The sequence below is a fragment of the Benincasa hispida genome, chromosome 9 (genome assembly GCF_009727055.1).
Source record: "Benincasa hispida cultivar B227 chromosome 9, ASM972705v1, whole genome shotgun sequence".
NCBI lineage: Eukaryota > Viridiplantae > Streptophyta > Magnoliopsida > Cucurbitales > Cucurbitaceae > Benincasa > Benincasa hispida.
The window spans coordinates 92,060,330-92,076,883 of NC_052357.1; positions in this window are offsets into that span (position 1 = coordinate 92,060,330).

The following is a 16,554-nucleotide window of genomic DNA, read 5'->3' on the forward strand; positions in this document are numbered from 1 at the left end:
ACGCCCCAAAAGAAACCGTGAAAGATTGATCGCTGAGAGCCTATACGATAGAAGCTCTTTCGTCTAAACGATCGTCTAGTTCACGCGTTCCCTAAACGATCTTATACTATTTTCCTAAACGATCGTCCAGTTTTTCCTAAACGATCGTTTAGTTTTACTATACGATAAGCGTCCCCGCTATACGATAGCAGAGTTCTTCTTGTGCGCGCTTATTGTCTACATGAAATCCTCTCCTCCGTCTTCTATCAAAATCACCAGAGCCCACTCTTTGGGTTTTTTACGCCAAAGATACTCGGATTTCCCTGGTGATGATGTTGTCTCCGAAGCCTTGTTCGTGTATGTTCGGATCGTGCAGTAAAAATCGAGAGACTTGCCCGGTGCTGGTAGATCGGTGGAGTTTTCTGCTGCTGTGGTTTCACATAAACGAAGATCGTCTTCCACTGGTATGAACCCCTTTCTCTACATTTTATCGTATTCCGAGCATACTGTTAATGAATTTAATATGCATAACTGTTAGTAAAGAATGTATATCGTTTATATTCCGGTCACTGTGAAATCGAAGCGATCTAAGCCCGCTCATGAAACTCTCGTTTTGAGATCCTTCACAATAGAGGTTCAGTGGGAGCTTAAAGAGCAAGATGTGTTTACAGGGGTAAAACAGTAATTTTGACCTAACTGTAAATACGAACGACAAATCAATTGTTCAATAGAGGTTCAGTAGGAGGAGCAAGATGTGTTTACAGTGAGAAGAGTGAAATTATCGAGCTATAGTGGTGTGTTTCGGTAATTAATGAATAGTAATTAATTCGGGTTTAAAGAGTTTAGTCAATTAATCTCAAATCGTCAAAGCTCATGATCTGTAGGTCCATAAGATACCTCTACTGGCTCATAAAATCACTCATTGGATTAGTGAATTGAGCGGATTTGAAATATTCAAAATCGAAATTAGGATTTTGAATTTGAAGAGTTCAAATTCGATTTAGGGTTTGGTTAATTATATTTGATATAATTAAACGTTTATATTTATCAAATTTAAACGTAAATTGGAGAGTTTACAAATTTTAAATATTGATTTATATGAATGGAATTCATATATAAATAGGTGTTTAATTAATGTAATATTAGATATTAAATTATTATCTAATTAATAAAATTTGTTTAACTAATTAAAATTAAATTTTTAAATCCATTTGAAAATTGAAATTATATATATATATATATATTTTATTTAACTTTGAATTAAATCAAATTTAGAATTGGAAAATACAAATGTTAGTGGATTTTTCTAAATTTTTGGCAAATTGGTTGGATCAATCCTAAATTGGATACCCATCACACTTAACTATTGCTCTTTGAAATGTCAAACAAAAATATTGAGTAGTGCTTGCATGATACAATATGATAAATACTCCAATTTTAAATTGGAAGAGATTATGCAACAAATTTTTTGCAAAAGTAAAACTCTCTCAATACCCTCTTCCTTCCCTATGTTTTCTGGCCTCAATTTAGTGTTTCCACTATTGAGATTGGTGTCCTAATTCTCCTAGAGTCTCGTTGTTTGTAATTATACACATTGTTTATAAATAAAATAAGTGTTATTTCATTTTGGCATTTACTCATATCCAATAAACAAAGTTCCATGGTTATTATATGTAAACTTAGCATGTATATGAGATATACAAGTGGATCATGCCTTAAGTGATAACATTGAAGGGTCTCATATCTAAGAGTTCCATGAGCACATTTGAATCGCTCTAATCTCACAGTGACCGAAATACAACAATATACATTCAACATATAGTTATGCAAACCAATCTTAATTAATGGCATGCTATGAATAACAAAATCATAAGGGAAAGAGTGCCATATCAGTTGAAGACGTTCTTCACACTTCGGAACTCCAATGCAGCGAAAACCTCCACGCGATCTACCAACACCCAACAACAGCGTCGACAACAGCAGCACGAACAACCGTAAACTCACGAACGTTGTGGGGACGACACCACCATTAAAGAGCCTTGGGTATTCTCGAAGTGAAAACCTAAAGGGTGGTCTTTGGTGAATTTGGTAGAGGAAGGAGGAAACACGAATCATGTAGGCGATAAGCAAGTGGGAGGGAAGAAGATGCTATCGCATAGCAGAAATGCTTATCGTTTAGGAGGAGCTACACGATCGTGTAGGATTTACTTAACGATCGTTTAGGAAAAGGTATACGATCGTTTAGTAAAATCGACACACTATATGATTGTTTAGAAAAGCTATCCAATCGTGTAGGAAATAGCGTGTGATCGTTTAGGCGAGGTAAATGATTGTTTAGGCAGAGAGTGCTATCGTATAGGCTCTCGATTTTCTTTAAGCGATCGTTTTCTATTCTCCAATGCGCAATCACGAATTATTTTGGATGATTGAAATTCAGGCGATTCAAAATGAAAACAATTTTCATTTTAACTCATCGGTGACAATAACCGACGTTGCCCCACTAACCCACGTCCGAACGTGAATTTTGAATTAATTATCATATAATTAACCAACTAATTAATTAATAAATATAATCATATCATATTTATATCCTATAATTTGATATCACATATCTACTATAGTATTTTCTCCTCTACTTGATATAAATCATATTTATATCTAATTTCCTCCAAAATAATGTATCTCATATATTTAGCCAATTATATCATATATAATTAACCAATCCTATTATATCATATATAATCGAATTTTCTCTTGTCAATTTGAACATTGTCAAATTAACCCAAAATCACTGGTTCTTGACTTTATCCAAGCTACCTAGGGGACCTAATGGACCTGTGGCTCGAAGCTCCAACGGTCCGTGATAAGCTGACTAAACTCTTTAGCCATGAGATCCACCATCCGTTAACTGTTAGACATCCACTAAAGACCAACAGTTGAACTCTTCTACCACAGATATATTTTGTGTCCATCGGATATAACCAATCATGAGTACGATGACCTTTCACAGATGCTCGTAAGTACAAGTGGGCCAAATTACCGTTATGACTCAGTATGTAACATCTCACTCCGTAAGTACCACTGATTCCTTTAATGAACAATACAACATAGTCCAACTATGTGTGAACACCACTTGGGCCAAAAAAAAAGTGCGTGGCGCCACATCGTTCAAGCCTTGGAATCAGCCCTTAAAGAAGCTATCTATCTACTTACCCCTGCCTTGAGGAAGGAGTGAATTCATTCTTGTGTAACTAAATTCCTAGCTCCCAAATCAGCTTACGACCCAAATGATAGGTTTGAATCGGCACCCTGGCCACTCGCACCCATCGCGGCACAAATCGAAATGACCGACCTCAATGGCAGGAGTTTTCAACTCACTTAGGATTGAGGTCATGTTACCTATGGTCATCCTAGTGAAGTGAAGTCTCTGTCATGAACGGTGTTATATAACAAGACGTTAACACTTCGTGGTCAGGTCTTATACAAAAGGAGGCCCCCGCTCACATGTCCCCAACACGAATGATTAGGATCAGACCATCCGTGACAAGTCACAACATTTTTTATCATTCCACAAAGCGGGTAACATCCGTAGCGTTACCAGGATAAGGTTTCCCTCCTATATCCATATATTACAGACCACTTTGGTTATCACTCAAGATATGATCCATTTGTATGTCACTACATACATGCTTGAGTCATATACTGATAACCAGGGATTTTATATTTATTGGTTTGTGGTAAAGCAAATAAAACAAGCAACTGAGCAAAATACAAGATGTGAAGTAAATATCATATATTAACAACACAAGCGTTCGTACAAACTATTTAAAAACTACAGGACATGAGACTTTAGGGCATCAACCCCAACACTAAATAGGTCTGTAGTATAAGGATTAAGGTGGGATAACTGATCCTTGTGACACCACGAATACGACCCGCTTTGTAGAGGTTTGCAAGTGTTGTAAACCACTACAAATGGTAGATCCTGACCATTCTTGTGGAGACATGCAAATGGGGGCATCCTATACAAAGAGTTTGTATAATACCGGACCACGAGATGACTAGACTCTGTATATAATACCGTTGATACTGGAGACTTACATCTCACCTAAACGACCATAGATGACATGACCTCAATCCTGAGTGTTTTGGGAACTCCAGCCTTTGAGGGCGGTCATTTGATTAGTATGGGTGAGAGTGGCCAGATTGCCAACTCAACATGCCTATCAGTTTGGGGACTAGTCTGATTTAGGAGCTGAGAACTCAGTTACACAAGATGGAATTCACTCATTCCCCAAAGTAGTGGTAAGTAGATAGATTGCTCACTTGAGGGCTGATTCTGGGGCTTGAACATAGTGGCCACAACTTCTCTTTGAAAGAGAGAACTCAGTCATAGTAGGACTATGACTTATGTTTATTAGAGAAATTAGTGGTAGTTAAGGAGTTAGATGTAACTACAGGGGCATAACGGTTATTGGCCGAGTTGTACTTATAAGCGATCTGTAAAGGGTTTTCACGATGTTGATTGGTTAAGATGGACACATATATATATCTATAATAAGGAGAGTTCAGCTGTCGATCTTTAGTGGAGTGCCTGGTAGTTAACAGTGAAGAAACTCTTATACAAAAGTACCTCTGAGTGGAAGCAGATCTTTCCAAAGACATTGTGACAAAATTACCACATTTACATTCAAACAGATAAATATGCATTATACTACAAATTATCAACATGCTTAGAACAATTAATAACAAGAGACCAAGAATATGCACCAGTTGAAGAACTTTTCTTCACCAAAATCTCACTCTCTCCAAAGGACGGCTCCTCTCGCTCTCGCTGGAATGTCCACGCTATCGTTCAACAACACCACCGGTCGTCTACTCACGAACAACCTCCACACGAATAGAACAAATGGGGATGACACCACCATTTGGAACCATCGGTATTCTCGATGTGAGAATTTGAAGAGTGGGCTTTGTTGGAATTTGGTAGAAAGGAGGAGGATATGAAGATCATATACAACGACCAAGCAAGTGGGAGAAGGGCAAGGTCTATCGTATAGACAAAATGCTTGATCGTTTAGTAGGGAGTACACGATCGAGTAGGAAAAAGGCAGCGATCGTCTAGACGATAGTTTAGTAATCGCTCGGGTGTTAGACGATCATTTAGAAAAACGTAGGTGATCATTTAGAAGATGGCGTGCGTGTATACGATCGTGAAGCAACTTTGAACTATCGTATAGTCTCTCGATTAGCTAAGCAATATACACTATGCATGAACGGATTACGTGATCTTTTGCAAAATGAAAATGATTTTCATTTTATTCTTCAGTTACAAAAACTGATTGGAACTTCCCACTATCACACGGTTACGGAGAAAACGGCGTGCGCAATTATCCTATAATTATCAAATTAAAATAATAAATATAATCATACTATATTCAATAAACTATAGTTTAATATCACATATAAACCATAGTGTTTTCTCCTCCACTAGATGTAAATCATATTTATGACCAATTTCCTCCAATTAATGTATCTCATACATAAAGTCAATCATATCATAAATAATTAACCAGTTTAATCATATCATATATAATCTAACTCCCTCTTGTCAATTTGAACATTTCAAACTGACCAAAAAAATAATTCTCAACTTAAATCCATTGAGCTACCAAGGGGACCTTATGGACCTATGGCTCAAAGCTCCAACGGTACGTGAATAGTTGACTAAACTCTTTAGCCATGAGATCTACCATCCGTTAACTGTCAAACCTTCCACTAAAGACTAATAACTGAACTCTTCTTACCGCAGATATATTTCTGTATCCATCAGATATAACCAATCAACAGTACGATAACCCTTCACAGATGCTCGTAAGTACAACTGGGCCAATTTACTATTTTCTTTTGTAGTTACATCTAAATCCTTAAGTATCACTGATCCCTCTGATGAACAATACAACATAGTCCTACTATGTGTGGACATCTCTTGGGCCATGAGAAGGTGTGGTGCCACATCGTTCAAGGCTCGGCGTTTCAGCCCCTTAAGGGAGCAAATTCTACGTAGCTACTCTGACACCCCCTGAGCTTGTCAAGGAAAGGATGAACGATGTGGCAATGACACTTTCTCCTATAGTCACCTTCACGCTGATGTTCCGCAGCCAACTCCCAAATCATGCACAAAATGAGAACCAATCCCTCAAAGTGGTAGGTTTGAGTCAGCGACTTCCTGGCCACATCTGCATCCAGACCATGAAATCAAAGGACCGCCTCAAAAGGCAGAAGTCCTAATATCACTCAGGATTGAGATCATGTTACTATGGTCATCCTAGTGAAAGCTGAAGTCTCTATCATGAACGACATATATAACGAAGACATTAACACTTCGTGGTCAGGTCTATATCAAACTCTTTTGTATAGGACGCCCCTGCTCGCATTGTCCCCACCTTACGAATGATCAGGATAAGACCATCTGTAGCAAGCACAACACTGGTAACTATTCTACAAAGCGGGCCGCATCCATAGCATTCTAAGATAAGGTTCCCTCCTATACTATATTACTACAGACCATTTTGGTTATCACTTAAGACATGATCCACTTGTATGTCTCCACATACGTGCTTAAGTTACATAATGACAACTAGGGATTTTAGTTTATTGGTTTGTGGTAAAGCAAATAAAATATCCAATGTTCAAAGACAAGTAGTGAAGAAAATATCATATATTATACGTCACAAGCATTCGTACAAAACTGTGTTTACAAACTACGGGACACGAGAGTTTAGGGCATCATCCCCAACAAATGGATGGTGGATCCTGTGACTAAAGAGTTTAGTCAGTTATTCACATACCGTTGGAACTTCGAGCTATAGGTCCATAAGGTCCCCTTGATAGCTTAATAGATTCAAGTTGAGAATCAGTTCTTGGTGTTGGTTTGAAATATTCATATTAACAAGAGGTATTTCGATTATATATGATATGATCGGTATGGTGTATGAGATACATCTAATGGAGGATTAATGTAAATGAGATTTATATTAAGGACCATGGAATAGAAAAAAAGCTATGGTTTTTATGTTTCATGAGATGAAATATTAAAACTAAAGGTTATAAATATAGTATGGTAAGTTGGTTATCATTTATATTTATAATAATATTAATTATTGGATAGTTATCTTTTTTCTCTAGCAACCAATTGAGTGGGAGGTTATTGGTAGTCTCATGGTAACTATGAGATAAAAGGAAAAATGTTTTAATTTTGGTAAGATGTTGATTTGAGATTTTCAATCTCGAAAATTTCTCACGGAAAGGTTATCAAGTAAATCAGATTTACTAAATGACAGCTTGGAGAGAACAGACGACCGTGGAGTGTTCCTACACGATAGACACTCAGCTAGCCGATGAGCTAAATGATCGCATAGTTTTAGCTAGACGGTTGCATAACTTTTGTTAAACGATTGGGCATCGTCCTATACGATAAACTTTGACATCTCCTAATTGCTCAATTATTTACACGATTGTTCTCCTCCGATCTCATCCTTTAACCAAGTCCACATAGAGCCCACACTCTAGATTCTTACACTGAGAATACCAAGGTAACCTTTTTGGTGTGTCATACTCAACTCGAAATAGTCGAGGTTCTGTGGAGGTCGTTCATGGTGTTTGGGGTGTTCGTGACTAGGAGATCATTATGTTCAAGTTCGCGGTGATCGTGCGGTGTTGCGGTCGTGTTGTACGAGCATTTGAGTGTTGCAGTGTTACTGATTGTTTGAGCGTTCGTAATCAAGGGTCTTGAAGATGAGTCTTCAAAGATATGTTAATTCCTTCCCTTGATCGTGTAGTAAAGCATGCTGTAATTTCTGTTTTGTGTATAGCCTATTGTTTCCGTTTGTGACTGTAATTATGGATGTTCATATATGATTGAAATTTGTTAAGATCCTTCCGCTGCTCATGAAAATCCTCATGTCCAATTTCCTTCAATTGGTATCAGAGTCAAGTTGTTCTGATGTTCCAAATTTCACTTTTGTTTTGAACTTCTTTTACAATCATGGTGAGTCTTCTGCATTTGTGTTTAATTGTTAAATGCATTTACGGTTGACGTTGATGGATGTTTACGAGTTTAATTGCCTCTATTTAAAGCTTTCTTTAAATTACAAAATGTTAATTTGTAAGGACCCCTGTGTTTTTTTGGCATAATTAACATGTAATCGAGTCTGTAATTCAAAGAATTTGAGTTATCCGAGTCATTCGTGATGAAGTTTCAAAGCATGGAGATGCATTTCTCAGTGAAGAAGAAGACTAAGAGTTGGTCGTATCGTGTAGCCTCAGGTAAATGATCGTTGGGATTTGACTAAACGATCATGTAGATTTTTCTATATGATCGTGCAGTATTTACTAAACGATGTTAAATGATGGGATAAATCGTTTACTCTATCGCGTAGCGTTGGTCATCCGATCGCGGAGACACTAGAGGTAGACGATAGTAGTGGGAGTATTTGATGTTCATTGTTTAGAAGAAGGCGCGCGCTAAATGATCGTGTAGTTAGCATGCTCATCGCATAGTTGCTAACTACACGATCCCGGTAAATGATACAAAGGCACTCACTTAGTGATCGTTTAGACGATGGTGTTTTGCCACATTGTAGTCGTTTGGACGATCGTATAGAGTTTGCGTTATGTGGAGCGCGTTACACGATCGCGTACTTCATGCTTCATCGCATAGTAAAAGGTACACAATCATTGCTAAACGTTCATTTAGCTCTGGGAGCGTAGGTAAACGATAGAGCAAAGCGTTTATTCTTTCGTGTAGATGATCGCAGGGTGTTTCATTGCTAAAAGTTCCCCTGTTTGAACTGAAGACTCTTTGTTTTGTAATAGTTAGCTTGTTTTTTGGGGATTTGAGGCAATTTTACCCGATTCATCAACTTTCATTTATTATACATGTGATGTATGGTGTTTATATGGCAAAGTGTTTGACATATAGTTTGAAACCCACCTTATGTTGTGTAATCATTCATGCATCGTGTATTATAAATGTTATAATCTAGCATGAAGAAATTACATGAAAGCATGTACATGCATCATGAAATATAAGAGTTATATTTTTGCATGTAGTGAACATTATCATGCATCATCCTTTCATTATGAGCGTTATAGTATAAAGGAGTATAGAAGCATGTTTTGCCTGATTCGTTACTTGTTTGTATAAGAGATATAAAAAGGTAGCAATGAATGAACAATGCATTGAGCATGACACTTAGGCTGTTTATAAGCGTCATGAATGCCTTTCATATGTCTACGTTGCGTTGTGGTTTTGGTTGTTTTCATTTATAAGCGTTATAAAGGAAATTAGAAATAAAATCGATAAGAAAGAGTTGCATGCGAACTTAGGGTGAACTCATGTTAAAGGGTTTTAAAATTGGATTGAGATAAACCTAAGTTCAAAGGTTCTAATGAGATTAACAACCTAAATTAATCTTTTTAAATTGGTTTAATAGGATTAAATTGATTGGCATAAAAGATTAAAATTGTTTTAAATCTATCTATAAGGGACCTTTTGCCTAAGGCGGGTTCTGTCTAGGTTGGGGTTCTTAAGCTGATGGAAATGGAAAACCCTTACCTGGGAACCTACCTGGAAAGGTGAATTAGATAGATTTTCTATAAGTATGCGACAGTTGGTCAAAGCCTCCGTTAAAGAGTTTAATAGATGATGATCAAAAGTTGTTAAACTATCTAAGGTAAAAGTTACTCTTGAGCAGACCTAAAAAGTCACTTGGTTAAAATTCTTAGCCGTATTTTTTTCTAAGTAAACTAAACCCTATGTTATAAAATACTCAGTAGAAGGAAGAGATGTATCTGATATGTCAATAATTCCACTCACGTTTCTCTCTGTATGTTCACACCATGATATTCATGTTTGGCCTCATGGTGTCCTGGGAGAGAATGTTTATAGTAAGTGGGTGTATCCCCTTTTCGGATGGTGTTTACATGAGTCAATATCAAAGTGGACGGAGAGAGTGTTTATAGTAAGTGGGTGTAGGGTGTGTGTCAACACGTCCTACGGTCTCTGTCATTGGTTCACATCGTGAGATCATTTTGTACTTCCTCGTGGCGCCCTGGGAGCGTTCCCCTTCGATGGGTTTTGTGCAGTTGGTCAAGATCAAGATGAACTCCAGAAATGGATAGGGTTGCTTTAGGTTTTGCCCTAATTGGATTTTTCCCTTCAGATTGGCTGCTTGGGGCGGATCTCTAGGGCCTAAAATGGCGGGTCATACTTACGGGAGATTGTTAAGTAAGTTAATGATCTCTTGACCAAATCAATGATGGCTAGTCGTTATAGGAGCAAGAGTTGTTCTGGTATTAATGACTGGTTGAGAATTTCTCAATTCAGAGGAGGGATAATTGACCTCCCTTCAGTAGCTTTTGTCCTAAACTTTTGAAGTATCATTACGAAACTAGATGTCACACACGGAGTTCATGTTAGTTTTGCTAAACCTTATTGGATATTCTATGTTTTTCAATGGGTATTTGCTTAAAACCTAATGTAGGTCAATGTGTTTTTATTTTCAGCAACTTGTTAGTATTTCCGTTTAATGCATTTATTATGACCGATTACATATAGTGGAAAGAGTCTTATCAATTGTATTTCGTGGTAAACAACCTCGAATTTTTCCTGTTTGAGGAATGTCCTCAAGTCCCAACCCTTGATGCACTGCAAAGTGTTCACAATGCATATGAGTTGTGGATGAAGGCTAATTCATTGGCCCGACTTCACATTTTGGCTATCATACCTGATATTTTGGCCAAAAGGATTGAAAACATGGTCATTGCACGCGAGATCATGGACTTGTTGTAATATTTGTTTGAACATCAGTTTTTACTTTTCGAGCATAAAGGGATGGATGACAAAACCAGTAGTGTCAGTTCCCAAGTTAAACTTCAGGAAGAGGAAGCAATTGTTGCTGACTCTATTGAGGTTCATGGAAGAGAAATGTTATCTGAAATGAAACTTAGAGCTTCTTTAGGTTTTGATACAGATCTCACTACTCTCCAAAAGAGAAGGAAAGACAGTAAATGTGGTTTATTGGTCTTAGAGATGTGTTTGGTAGAGAATGATGATTCTGCCTGGATCCTAGATTTGGGTTCTACCAACCATGTCATTTCTTCTTACCAAGGATTCAGTTCCTGGAAAACGTTATCACAAGGAGAGAGACTCTTCGAGTCAATACTGGTGAGGTTATTTCAGCTGTTGCTGTATGCAGGCTGAAGTTATTTGTTGACAAGAAACATTATCTGTTATTGGAAAATGTTTTCGTAGTTCCTCATATCAAGAGAGACTTAATCTCGATTTCTTGTCTCATTGAACAAAGGTATACAATCTCCTTTTCTGAGAATAAAATGTTTATTTTCAAAAATGGAATGAAGATTGGTTTTGGTTCGATGGAAAGTAACTTATATGTACTAAGGCTGTTAGTCATAAAAGCCTTGTTTAGATACTGAAATGTTCAGTACGACAACAACAGCTAAAAGACCAAAGGTTTCTCCTAAAGAAAACACCCATCTTTGGCATCTAAGATTACGTCACATTAATCTCAATAGGATTAAGAAGTTGGTGAAAAGTGGACTTTTAAAGAGTTTAGAAGAAAACTCCTTGCAGGTGTGTGAATCATGCCTCGAAGGCAAAATGTCTAAACGATCTTTTACTGGAAAAGGTTACAGAGCCAAGGAAACCTTGGAGCTTGTACATTCTGACCTTTGTGGTCCGATGAGTGTTAGGGCTCAAGGTGGGTATGAATATTTCATCTCTTTCATAGATTATTATTCAAGGTATGGGTATCTCTACCTAATGTAACGTAAGTCTGAAGCCCTTGACAAGTTCAAGGAGTATAAGGTTGAAGTTGAAAAATTGTTAGGTAAGAAGATAAAAACACTACGATCTGATCGTGGTAGAGAGTATATGGACCTCAAATTCCAGAACTATATGATAGAACATGGGATTGCATCCCAAATCTCCACCACAGGTACACCTTAGCAGAATGGTATATCAGAAAGAAGAAACATAACCTTGTTGGACATGGTTCGGTCTATGATGAGTTATGTTCATCTTCCAGACTCGTTTTAGGGTTTTGTAGTGGAGACTGCATGCTATATTCTGAACAACGTTCCCTCGAAAAGTGTTTCTGAAACACCTTTTGAGTTGTGGAAAGGCCGTAAAGGTAGTTTACGCCACTTCAAGATTTGGGGTTGTTCGACACATCTGCTTGTGACTAACCTAAAGAAGCTGGAATCACATTCAAAAGTTTGCTTTTTTGTAGGCTACCCCAAGGAAACAATAGGTGGATACTTCTAAGATTCGAGTGAGAACGAAGTGTTTGTTTCTACAAATGCTATCTTCTTGGAAGAAGACCACATCCGGGATCATAAGCCACGAAGTAAGCTTATTTTACATGAGATTTCCAATGAGACTGGGACTACTGAGGGTTCAACAAGAGTTGTTGAACAGGTCGACAGATCAACAAGAGTTGTTGAGGTCGGTGCATCTAGTCAACCAGCTTAAAAGTTGAGACTGCCTCGATGTAGTGGGAGGGTTATGAACCCACCAGATTGCTACATGGATTTGATTGAAACCTAGAATGTCATTTCTAATGATGGGGTCGAGAATCCATTGTCTTTTAAGAAAGCGATGGAGGATGTTGACAAGGATGAAAGGGTTAAGGCCATGAACCAGGAGATGGAGTCTATGTACTTCAATAACATCTGGGACCTTGTTGATCCGTTTGATAAGGTAAGACCTATTGGGTGTAAGTGGATCTGTAAGCGAAAGAGAGGTGTAGATGGAAATGTACAAACCTTTAAGACTAGACTCGTGGCAAAGGGTTATACCAAGAGAGGGAGTTGACTATGAGGAAACTTTCTCACCTGTTGTCATGCTTAAGTCTATCAGGATACTCCTGTCCATAGCCACATTTTATGATTATGAGATATGGAAAATGGACATCAAGACTGCCTTTCTTAATGGTAATCTTGAGGAGACCATCTATACGACTCAACTAGAGGGGTTCGTAGTTCCAGATCAAGAGCAAAGAGTTTGCAAGCTTAATAGGTCCATTTATGGGCTGAAACAAGCATCTAGATCATAGAACATTAGATTTGACACTGCGGTCTAGTCATTTGGCCTTATTTAGGACGTTGATGAGCCTTGTGTTTACAACAAGATCATCAACAGCTCAGTAGGTTTCCTAGTATTATATGTGGATGATACCCTACTCATTGGGAATGATGTGGGGTATCTGACTGATATTAAGAAATGACTAGCTGCCCAGTTCCAAATGAAAGATTTGGGTGAGACACAGTATGTTTTAGGGATCCAGATCATTCGAGATTGTAAGAACAAGAGGTTATCCTTGTCTCAGGCATCGTACATCAATCAAATGTTGATCAGGTACAGGATGCAGGATTCCAAGAGAGGTTTGTTACCCTTCAGGCATGGAATCGTTTTGTCTAAGGATCAATGTCCTAAGACACCTCAAGAGGTTGAGAAGATGAGATGGATTTCCTATGCTTCAGTTGTTGGAAGCTTAATGTATGCAATGTTGTGTACCAGACTTGACATTTTCTATGTAGTAGGGATTGTCAGTCGATATTAGTTCAATCCAGGATTTGATCACTGAACGGCGGTCAAGACGATCCTCAAGTATCTTCAAAGAACGAGGGACTACATGCTTGTGTATGGAGATAAGGATCTGATCCTTACAGGATACACAGATTCTGACTTTTAGACCAATAGAGATTCTCGCAAATTGACATCGGGATCAGTTTTCACTCTAAATGGAGGGGCTCTAGTGTGACAAAGCATTAAGCAAGGATGCATCACAGACTCCACTATGGAAGTCGAATATGTAGTCGCTTGTGAAGCAGCTAAGGAGATTGTTTGGCTGAGGAAATTCCTTTCAGATTTGGAAGTTGTTCCAAATATGGATTTGCCTATCACTCTCTATTGTGATTAGAGCGGGGCTATGGAAAATTCGAAGGAGCCTTGGAGTCATCATCGGGGCAAGCATATAGAGCGAAAATACCACTTGATCAGGGAGATTGTGCATCGCGGTGATGTGATAGTCACGAAGATCACGTCGGAGCACAACGTTGCTAATCCCTTTACAAAGGTTCTCACGGCTAAAGTGTTCGAGGGTAACCTGAAGAGTTTGGGTCTGCGAGACATGCAGCATCTTGTCTAGGGCAAGTGGAGGATGATACTGGGAATGCCCTAGTTTATTGTATATTATACATGTATTTTTTCTTGTATTGTACATTAGTCTCTCGAGATATTTGGACAAATGGAAGATTGTTAGGATTAGTGTCCTAATTCTCTCGAAGTCTCGTTGTTTGTAATTATACACATTGTTTATGAATAGAATAAGCGTGATTTTATTCTGGAATTTACTCATATCCAATAAACAAACCTCCATGGTTATTGTATGTAAACTTAAACATGTATATGAGATATACAAGTGGATCATGCCTTAAGTGATGACCTAAATAGGTTTATAATATAAGGATTAAGGTGGGATACCTGATCCTGGTGACACTACGGATACGGCCTGCTTTGTAGAGGTTTGCAAGTGTTGTAAACAACTATAGATGATAGATCTTGACCATTCATGTGGAGACATGCGATCGGGGGTGTCCTATACAAAGAGTTTGTATAAGACTGGACCACGAGATGATTAGACTCTGTATATAACGCCATTGATACTGGAGACTTACATCTTACCTAAATGACCATAGATGACATGACCTCAATCCTGAGTGTTTTGGAAAATCCTGTCTTTGAGGGCAGTCCATTGATTAGTATGGGTGAGAGTGGCCAGATTGCCAACTCAACATGCCTACCTTTTTGGGGACTTGTCTTATTTGGGAGTTAGGAACTTAGCTACACAAGATGGAATTCACTCATTTCCTGAAGTAAGGGTAAGTAGATAGATTGCTCCATTAATGATTGATTTTGGGGCTTGAACATAGTAGCCACAGCTTCTCTTTGGAAGAGAGGACTCAGTCATAGTAGGACTATGACTTATATTCATTAGAGGAATCAGTGGTACTTAAGGAGTTAGATGTAACTACAGGGGTATAACAGTTATTGACCGAGTTGTACTTATGAACGAACTGTGAAGGGTTGTCGCGCTGTTGATTGGTTAAGATGGATACATAATATATCTATAGTAAGAAGAGTTCAGCTGTCAGTCTTTAGTGGAGTGTCTGGCAGTTAACGGATGGTGGATCCCGTGACTAAAGAGTTTAGTCATTTATTCACGTACCATTGGAGCTTCGAGCTATAGGTTCATAAGGTCCCCTTGGTAGCTCAATGGATTCAAGTTTAGAATCAGTTCTTGGTGTTGGTTTGAAATGTTCATATTAACAAAAGGTATTTCGATTATATATGATATGATCGGTATGGTGTATGGGATACATCTAGTGGAGGATTAATGTAAATGAGATTTATATTAAGAACCATGAAATAGAAAAAGAGCTATGGTTTATACGTTTCATGAGACAAAATATTAAAACTATAGGTTATAAATATAGTATGATAAGTTGGTTATATTTATATTTATAATAATAATTATTGGATAATTATCTTTTTTTCTCTAACAACCAATTGAGTGAGAGGTTATTGGTAGTTTCATGGTAACCGTGAAATAAAAGAAAAATTGTTTTCCTAATTTTGGTAAGATGTTGATTTGAGATTTCCAATCTCGGAAAGTTCTCACGGAAAAGTTGTCAAGTAAATCAGATTTACTAAACGATAGCTTGGAGAGACTAGACGATCGTGGAGTATTCCTACACGATAGACACTTAGCTAGCCGATGAGCTAAACAATCGCATAGCTTTAGCTAGACGATCACATAGCTTTTGTTAAACGATTGGGCATCGTCATATACGATAGGCTTTGACATCTCCCACTTGCTCAATCGTTTACACGATTGTTCTCCTCCGGTCTCATCCTCTAACCAAGTCCACACAGAGCCCGCACTTTGGATTTTGAAACTGAGAATATCAAGGTAACCTTTTTGGTGGTATCATACTCAACTCGACACGGTCGAGGTTCTATGGAGTTCGTTCGTGGTGTTCGAGGGGTTCGTGACTTGAAGATCATTCTGTTCGAGTTCACGGTGATCGTGCGGTGTTGCGGTTGTGTTGTACGAGCGTTCGAGTGTTGCAGTGTTGCTAATTGTTCGAGTGTTCATGATCAGGGGTCTTGAAGATGAGTCTTCAAAGGTATATTAATTCCTTCCCTTGATCGTGTAGTAAAGCATGTTGTAATTTCTGTTTTGCGCATAGCCTATTGTTTCCGTTTGTGACTGTAATCGTGGACGTTCATATTTGATTAAAATTTGGAAAGATCCTTCCGCTACTCATGAAAATCCTCATGTCTAATTTCCTTCATCCTCCACACAATCTGAGTTGGAGGATAGTAGAGAAGATGCTCTTGGTGTTCTATTGTGTTTTGAAGGCATATTTCGTGAAGAGGAGCAAAAAATTGAAGAGTTTCTTCAAAGGTAATATAATTTTGAAACC